Below are 9187 nucleotides of genomic sequence, written 5' to 3'. Positions count from 1 at the left end.
ACATGTCAGCTTGAGCACTGATAAAACCTACTATTGCAGGTCAACTAATATGCTATATATAAAAAAGATAGTTTTAAGTTTGTTATAACTAACTGTCTCTAAAATAAAATGTTAGTTAGATATAAAGTGCATTCACAATATCCATATGCTAATTCTATCATTATATCATATTACTAGGTTCCTATCTAGGTTATGGCCATGTCTGTGATAGTACCACTGGCGCAATTGCCCCAGTCTTCTGCTCAAACTTCACCGGCTCCGACACCAATCGTTTTGATTCCATTATAGGAATAAATTTGCCTCTAGTTCGTGCTTAAGATAACATAGAAACTTGATGAAAAGAACTTTCATTTATGGGTTCAGCAAATTGAACCGTTATTAATGCATATAATCTCACTAATTTTGTTGTTGAACTCAAATTCCATCTCAATTCATGGGTGATGAAGCTCACACAACTGGTAGTGTGAATCCTGTTTACTCGCGTTGTCTTTAAAAATATCAAATGCTTCTTTTGTGGTTATAGTCGATGCTTTCTAATGAGTTTCTCTAACGTATTCTTGGATGCCCAGACTCTCATCAACTTTGGGACCGATTATTCAGTTACTTTCAGAAGCAGACTCATGCGTGTGCATGACATTGTGTATGGAGATTCGTGCTTGTATTCTTGATAATTCAACAGTCTAAGGGTATTTTCTCAATGTGCATACTATTGTAGATTCTCTTGCTTCAATTGATGTTCCTATTCTTGCATCACATCATATAGACGTTATCCTTAAAGGTCTTTCCTCTTAGTTTGCTCCTATAGTGTCAGTTATTGAGAGTAAGTTTGGTCTCATGGATTTAGATGAAATATAAATTCTTCTATTAGCTCATGAACTTCGTTTGAACAAGTTCAAAAAGTCATATACTCTAAATATGGTGTCTCATAATTTGGCGCAAGTTACTTCTAGCCATGCCATTTCTAAGGATTTGCATTCTATTAGTGTTGATTCTACCTCTTCTCAGATGCCTACACCTCCTATTGAACATGATTTCAATTAGTTTCGTGGTTCTAGAGGATCTCTTGGAGTCCGTTTTGGACGAGGTATAGGAAGGAATTTGAACTCTCACATATAATCTCAAGTTTTCTCTAAGCATGGACACACAACCCTTACTTGTTGGTACAAGTTTAATTAGAACTTTCATCCTACTGCATCATCTAGTAATTCCTACAATCAACAATATTGTCTCGTCTCACCTTATGGCTATGGTGTTTTTCCTCCTAATGTTTGGCCAGACCTTCCCATGTAGACAAGGAATGTGGATAATTTATCTCATGCACCAAGTGCTTTTGTAGGTAATTCCTTGCCTACTACATCTAGGTCATGGTTCGTCGACTCTAGAGTTTCCTTTCATGTTACAAATGATGCCAAGAACATCCAACAGTTAACTCCCTTTGAAGGCCCTGATCATATTTTAATGGGAAATGGACAAGGTTTTCATATTCAATCATACGACTCTATCTAGTATTTTCCCCTGCCTCTTCACCCTCACACACTTCACAATCTCTTTTTTATTCCTACTATCACCAAGAACTTAATTAGTGTCAGTCAATTTTGTCGTGATAAAAATGTCCAATTCTTATTCTTAGCCGATAAATATGTTATGCAATCACATGTACCGAAGGCTACATTACTTGAAGGTCATGTTGACAAGTATGGACTATATGAGTTTCCCTCCATCACTTTATCTAGCCAGTCTCTCCAGCCTCTATCTCTTCTAGGCCAGCGTGTCATAATAAATCTTATTCTAGCATTGATATTATTTGTTAGAATTCTAGTACACCTAATATGTGGCATTTAATGTTAGATCACCCTAATCTCCATGCTTGAATTTGTTTTACAAGAATGTAATGTCGCCTTTAATGTTAAAGACTCCACTATTTTTTGCTCAGCTTGTTGTATGGTTAATGCACTACACACCTCATACACACCATTGGAACCTATTTTTAGTGACTTGTGGGGTCCTTCTACCTTACTCTTCCACTTTAGGTTTCAAATACTAAATTTCATTTTTGGATGTGCATTCAAAGTTTACTTGGATCTATTTCCTTAAAACTAAAGCTGAAGCTCTTACTATAATGATGTTGTTGAGAGGAAACATAGGCGTATAGTTGACACTTAGTTAAGACACTCTTATCCTTCCATATTGGGATTATGCCTTCTCTATTGCAGTCTATCTTGTCAATACACTACCTTCTTCTTCAATTCAGTTCAAAGTACCTTCTTACACTATCCTATTTAACATAAAACCTGATTACAAGTTCTTGAGAGTGTTTAGGTGTACTTCCTTCCCTCTTATTAGACTTTATAACACTCATAAGTTGGATTTTAGGTCTCAAGAGTGTTTGTTTCTTGGATAATGTACTTCACACAAAGGATATTAATGTCTAGCTTCTAATGGCAGGCTCTACATCTATAAGGATGTCTAATTCAAGGAACTTAGATTTCCTTTTCCTGGCTTGTTTCCAAAGTCTCCCACACCATATATTCCCTCACCTAGTGTATATATTCCTCCTTTTTCAATCTTCTCTTCTTTATCCTCATCCTTACCCCGATCAACTCAATCCTTCTCAAACCATTCTTCCAATTCCTCATCCCATTATGATTCAGTAAGTTAAACTCATCAAGTGTCCAAGTTTGTTTCTCTAACCCTTCCTTTTCATTGAGGTCAAGAAATATACTCACACCCCCTTATTTCTTACTCAGTATAAATACATTAATGATTTACTTTTAAAGACCAACACTTTAGAAGTCTATTTTATGCAGACATTAATGCAATCTACATGTAAATTAACTAAAATGAGGTCTACAGTTGTCACTGATCTATCCCTATATAGGTCAGTTGTGGGTGATTTGCAATATGCTACTATCACTAGGTCTAATATTGCATATTCTGTCAACAAGATCTTCCAGTTTGTGTGTAATGCTCAAGACTGCTTCATGATTACCGACTGACCCCACAAACTAACACGAGTCTTTTCAGCATGTTTTGTCTTCACTCACACACTTAACTATGGAGTTCTTATTTGTTAGGCTACCGAAAAGAAGATGCATATTGTTGGTATAAGTATTGAACCTAGCAAAAATATACCTGAATGCATTGCACGCTCGAACATACAATAGAGTCGCCATCGAACTTTATTTATTCCCGAAGGAAAGATAAAATATCAATAAAACCCAGGGAAAGAGATAATTGGGTAAAAAAGTTGGTTATGCAAGGGGAATATATTGGCACCCCTAACATCCATGGTACTCCATGGGAACCGTTTTGATTGTTCTTGCTCGAATGAGTGTTATACCTAAGGTTTACTCACGGAAGGATAAAGGAAAAGCAAAAAAGAATTAGATAGAGTGCTCGGTGAGGATTGGGGCCCTCGTGCCTAGAGATCCTTAAAGTGCAATAAGGAATTCATAGCTCCATAGTTTATAGAACTAAGGTTGGGAGGTGAAAAGAAGTTATGATAATAAGTATGGTCTGAACCAAAGGATTGTATGATTTGAACTCCAAAAAGGAATGAAATATGAAGACAAGAGTAAAACTGGCATTAACCAATATGCGGGCTAGCCGAAAGTATCTGCCTCTATATATGGTATATCCAAAAACAAGGAGAATTAAGTGTTTGGTTTCATAGCACAAACAACTCTTGGTTCACAAGCAAACACAAGGTGGAGCTCAAAGAGATAATGTATTTGGTTCAAAGATAACAGTGTACCATATGAAGTGATTGAAGGTAGTATTATGAATGCATCATGGAGATGGATCGGGAGAAATAAATAAATATACTCGCGGAGGATTCGTACCCTCGTGTCTATGTATTCTCATCGTGCAATGAGAAAGCCAAAGCATTCGTAGTTCGTGGAACCACGAGAACAAGGAAAAGATAGATTGATTAGATTGCCCAGAGGCAAAGTAGATTGCTTAACAAGCAAGAATTTGGCATTAACCAATGATGGTAATCAACCACAAGGTATTAATGATGGCATGGTCTGAACCAAAGATGCTACCAGAGTCTGAGACTCCCTAGAGTAGGAAACAAAATTGCCAGGATCTAAACCCCACAAGGGAAGAATGAGATATACAACAAGAGTCTGAACTCCATAGGGCAAGATAGATGAATGCCATGGGGCATGAGCATAAAGTGTTGGTGTAAGCCCAAGAGGCCAATACTTTTGGTACTTGTATCGAATTATTTATTAATTAATAAAAGGCTTTTTCTTTATTATGTTTGATTAATAAAGTCCCTAAAATAGCTAGTCTGTTTAATGTATCAAGTATGACTTAATCATGAGATCACATTAAACATAAGGACAATATTCTTAAAGTATCCGTAGTCGAGCTTTATTGTGAAGTGGGATAACATTAAAGCATTAAGATTATTATGTTTGCAAACTGATGATCACATCTCATGGATCATGGATAAAGAGTTATCAAGTCTTAAACATAGGTATGAATATTAAGAGTAATATTTATACTGGATTGACCCACTATGAGAATACTATATAGAAAGTTATGCAAAGTGTCATAAGTTATTCTCATGGTGATAATGGTGTATACCACTCTTCGACCTGAAACCACTGTGGAACCTAGATGTAGAGTCGAGTGCTTTATTGCTAATCCAACATTGTCCGTAACTGGATAACCATAAAGACAGTTGATGGGTACTCAACGAAGCATGCTGAGGGACATGAGTGACCTAGATGGAATTTTCCTATCCTGCGTAACAGGATAAATGTCTATGGGCCCAATATTGAACTGGACAAGGATGACACGGTCTATACCTTGTGTTCAATTTAAATATAAGGGCAAAGGGGTAATTATACACATAATTATTATCACAGAAGGATTTGTCAGATCACATGACATTTTTGTGACTTGGGTAGCAGTGATGTGTTGCTAGATACCGCTCACTGTTTATTATGTTAAATACGTGATTTAATATAATTGCCAACGTCGCGAAAACCTATAGGGTCACACACAAAGGACGGATTGATGAGAGATAGAGTAACTAAGGAACATCGTAAGGTACAGTGTACTTAAGTAGAATACGAAATATGGTAAGGTACCAAATACTTAAGTGATTTTGGCATATTATGAGATATGGGCCAAAATACACTTAAGTGGGCTTTTTAGCTTGAAGCCCACACATGTGGTTCTATAAATAGAACCCTTGGGTAGAAACACTGTCACTCAAGTAGACAACAAGTGAAGACTTGGAATTTCGTTTCCCTCTCCCTCTCACTCAAAGCCTTCATTCGTACCAGCTAGCACTGAGATTGAAGGAACCCGTTCGTGTGGACTGAGTAGAGACGTTGTCATCGTTCAACGTTCGTGATCGCTCCGTGGATTTGTATCCAAGGTTTTGATCGTTATAAGAGATCTGCACCAAAGGTTTGAATCACCACAAGAGGTATCGATTCTATCACTGATCATGCCCATTCGTAAGGATCACTAAATGGAGAAATTTTTAAATTCCGATGCACCTTTGGATGGCAATTCTCCTTCATAAAGATGTGCCATAGTATGAACTAAATAAAAGGTAAGAAACAATTTTCCAGAGTCTATACTCAATAAGGGCAAAGGAATATGATGCCAAAGTTTGAAGTCCAAAACAAATATCAAAGGTTTCCAGAGTCTGAACTCCATGGGCAAGATGTATAAGTGTATCATAGTGTGAACTATACAAGGTAGAAGAAATGATCTGGATGCCTGAGTCTGAACTCAATAAGGAAAATAGAGTATGGTGCCAAAGTATGAACTATGTAGGCACTAAAAGAGGTAGCCAGAGTCTGAACTCCATAGACTGGATGAACGAATGTCAAAGTCTGAACTGTAAGGAAAAATAATATGTCAAAGTCTGTAACTGTATGGACAAAATCAAGATGGTCAGAGTCTGAACTCAATGGGGCAGGATGCCAAGGTCTGTACCTTATAGGCAAATCACAAAGCTAGAGTCTGTCCTCCATAGGCTGAAAGAAGTTTCCAAAGTTAGAACTGTATATGCGAGATGCCAAGGTTTGTACCTTATAGGCAAAGAATAAAATATTCCACAATATGAACTGTATAGGAAGGATGCCAAGGTCTGTAACTCATAGGAAAAGAATAAAAGATGCCACAGTCTGAACTGTATAGGCAAGACGCCAAGGTCTGTACCTTATAGGTAAAGAATAAAAGATGCCATAGTTTGAACTGTATAGGTAAGATTCTAAGGTATGTACCTTATAGGAAAAGAATAAAAGATGCCATAGTCTGAACTGTATAGGCAAGATGCTAAGGTCTGTACCTTATAGGAAAAGAAGAAATCCCGAGTATGTACTCCATGGGCTGAATGCCAAGGTTGCACCTTATGGGCAAAGAATAAAGAATTCCAAAGTCTAAACTGATAGGAAAAGCATGAAGCAATTGATTAAGACATGGGTATGTGACCCTAAGGTAATGATCCCAAAATATGTATGGACATCAAAGAGGAAAGTCTGGTACTGAATACAAGAGGAAAGTAATAGTGCTTCACTGTTGAAGAAGGATTGACTGTGCAATGATACTTCATTGTTGAAGTGTTAAATAATTGATGCTTGCTTGAAGAAGACTTATCAATTGTATGATTCAAATTGCACTAAAGCCTGTGAACAAAGGCGAAAACCTTGAGCAACCAGGTCATTCGTCCCGTACCCAAGGATACCCTAGACAAGGATAAGAATTCTCCACTCTCATCATTCTTTGTTTCTTAAGGCTCATGGTGTACAACTCGAATCAGAATTGACAAGTTGCTGATAGGAGATCCTGAGTATTGATCTTGATGTAAAAGAAAACTTGACAATTACATAATTTGAGTTGTGCTAAAGTCTATGAAAATAGGTGAATACGATAAGAAACTGGGTCATTTGTCCTGTATCCAAAGATATTCAGAATGAGTTAATGGAATTGTCCATTCAAATTCATTCTTTATTTCTTAAGGCTCGTGCCACACAATCTGAATTATGATCGACACGTGTTTATACCTTTGCTGCACTTGAGAAGTAGCCCACTTTACTAGCTATGCTTGATTTATGTTGACTTGAAGTCATGATCTTGCATTTGAACCTCGAGGTCTTAAGCTCCTGAGATTCAGCATATCCGAAATAGCTTGAGCACAATGAACTTGCCGTATCAAGTGATCAAGGGTCTTTTGATCACTTGACTAGGCTTTGAGGGATTACAACATGATACAAATGATTTGGTTGACCAAAGTGTCCTTTGGTCAACACTAATCAGTAGGATTGAAATGAAATCACTTGAACTATGTACATAACCTAATGAAGGATCAAGTAATTGAACCGGTTGCCTCTATATAAACCATAAGCTAAGGGAGCATGCAAAACATCAGAAGTTCCTAGACCTTAGGGGTAAAATAGGCAATACCCAAAAATTTGATTAAAATGGAATTTAGAATCAAGATTAATTAGAATTAACTAAAAGTAATTAATCAATTAAAACAATACATGAATATATAAAAAATTAGGTTAAGTCTAATTAACTTAAACCTATAATTTCTAATGATTTCCAATAGTCGATTAAGTCACAAATCACAATTACTAATTAAACCTTAATTAGCCCAAATTACAATTAGTCACAATTAAACTAATAGTCATGATTAATCACACTAATCATGAATAACCATAATCATTTCTATTAATCACATTAATATAATTAAAAAAGTAGTCACAATTATCCATAATTAACAACCATTTATAAAAATAAAAAAATGAAAAGTTTAATCCAGAATTAATTAGGACTAATTAATTTTAAGATTAACTCATTAAATCAATGAAATAATCCAAAAACTAGGGGAGGGGGATACAAGCCTAAGGAAAGAGGTGTATTGAAAGGGGTTTGGGCCAGCTAGGGCCCCAAGCCCAAATGCCATGGATCCAGGCCGATCTACCAATCAATCACTACACGAGATGCTCCACGGGTCCTAGGAAAAAAGAAGAACAAAAAAAGCTTAAATGAAAACTCGAATAAACCACTGAAGATCACTTATCCAAGGAGAGGTAACATCATCGTGAACATTATTGCCATGTTTTCATCATTCATCATCGTCGCGTATGTGGATTCAGTTTTCATCGTGTTTTCCATGTGCGTCTTCTTCTTCGATTCGCACAATGCATATGAGTAGAAAACATATTCAGATTCTCAATATAGCTTCAACAAAGCATCATCAAATCAAATTCATCATCGTCTTCATCAAATCAGGATTGCAAGATTCAACATTGAAAATAAAAATCTATGAAACTTCACATCTTGCGTATGGAATTGAGGAGCACTGCATATGAATTGATAATCGAATCAAGAAGAAGAATACTTACTGGATTGGAATTGTTGAATTGAGGAGCTCCAACGTTGTGCTTTCTGGGGAACAATAGGTATTAAATTCTTTCTCTTTTTCCTCTATAACCGCTTTAGTTTACTCTTTCTCCTTTTCTTTCTGTTTGCAACTTTTGTTATGCTGTGAATTGAAGATTGAGAAGAGTGAAACTAAAGGTGAATAATGAATTAGAGTTATCAAGGTGAGAGAATTAACCAAATCTATTTGAAGAGTTGAAATGGAAATCTGAATAATGAATCCATCCTGTAGCGGTAAATTCATGACCATTAAGCTATGGATAAACTTAACGTCAATAAAACCAGAGTCACCACCGCGCTTTTATTGTTTCCAAGGAAAAGGGAAAAGTACGAACAAAACCCAAAGATAAGAAGTTTTCAAATCAAAACTAATAAAATGCCAGAGATTATAGGTAAGGGGGTTGGTTACACAGAGGAAAGGTGTTAGCACTCAAAGTGTCCTAGGTACTCCTAGGGAGCCCTTTTTTATGTGTGTATGTGTTTTTGGTATAAAATATATTTGCAATAAATAGAGTGTGGCAATGAGAAAAGAATTTATTAATTATATTTTTGTGTTTGAGAAGACTTTCGGTCTTGTGCCTACGTACCAACATAAAAATGAGGGATCAAAACCTCGTAGTTCGTGGTATCAATTTCAAAGTGAGTGAATTGTTTTTTAACAAAAAATTTAAATTTAAAAGAGGCACAAAGGGACTAAAAGAGTTTGAATGAGTGTTAGTTCTTTTTGTCTTTTGAAGTTTTAGGTCAATATGGTTATATTCATTTA

Source organism: Lathyrus oleraceus, chromosome 5, assembly GCF_024323335.1.
Source record: "Lathyrus oleraceus cultivar Zhongwan6 chromosome 5, CAAS_Psat_ZW6_1.0, whole genome shotgun sequence".
Lineage (NCBI taxonomy): Eukaryota > Viridiplantae > Streptophyta > Magnoliopsida > Fabales > Fabaceae > Lathyrus > Lathyrus oleraceus.
This window is presented reverse-complemented; position numbering follows the sequence as displayed.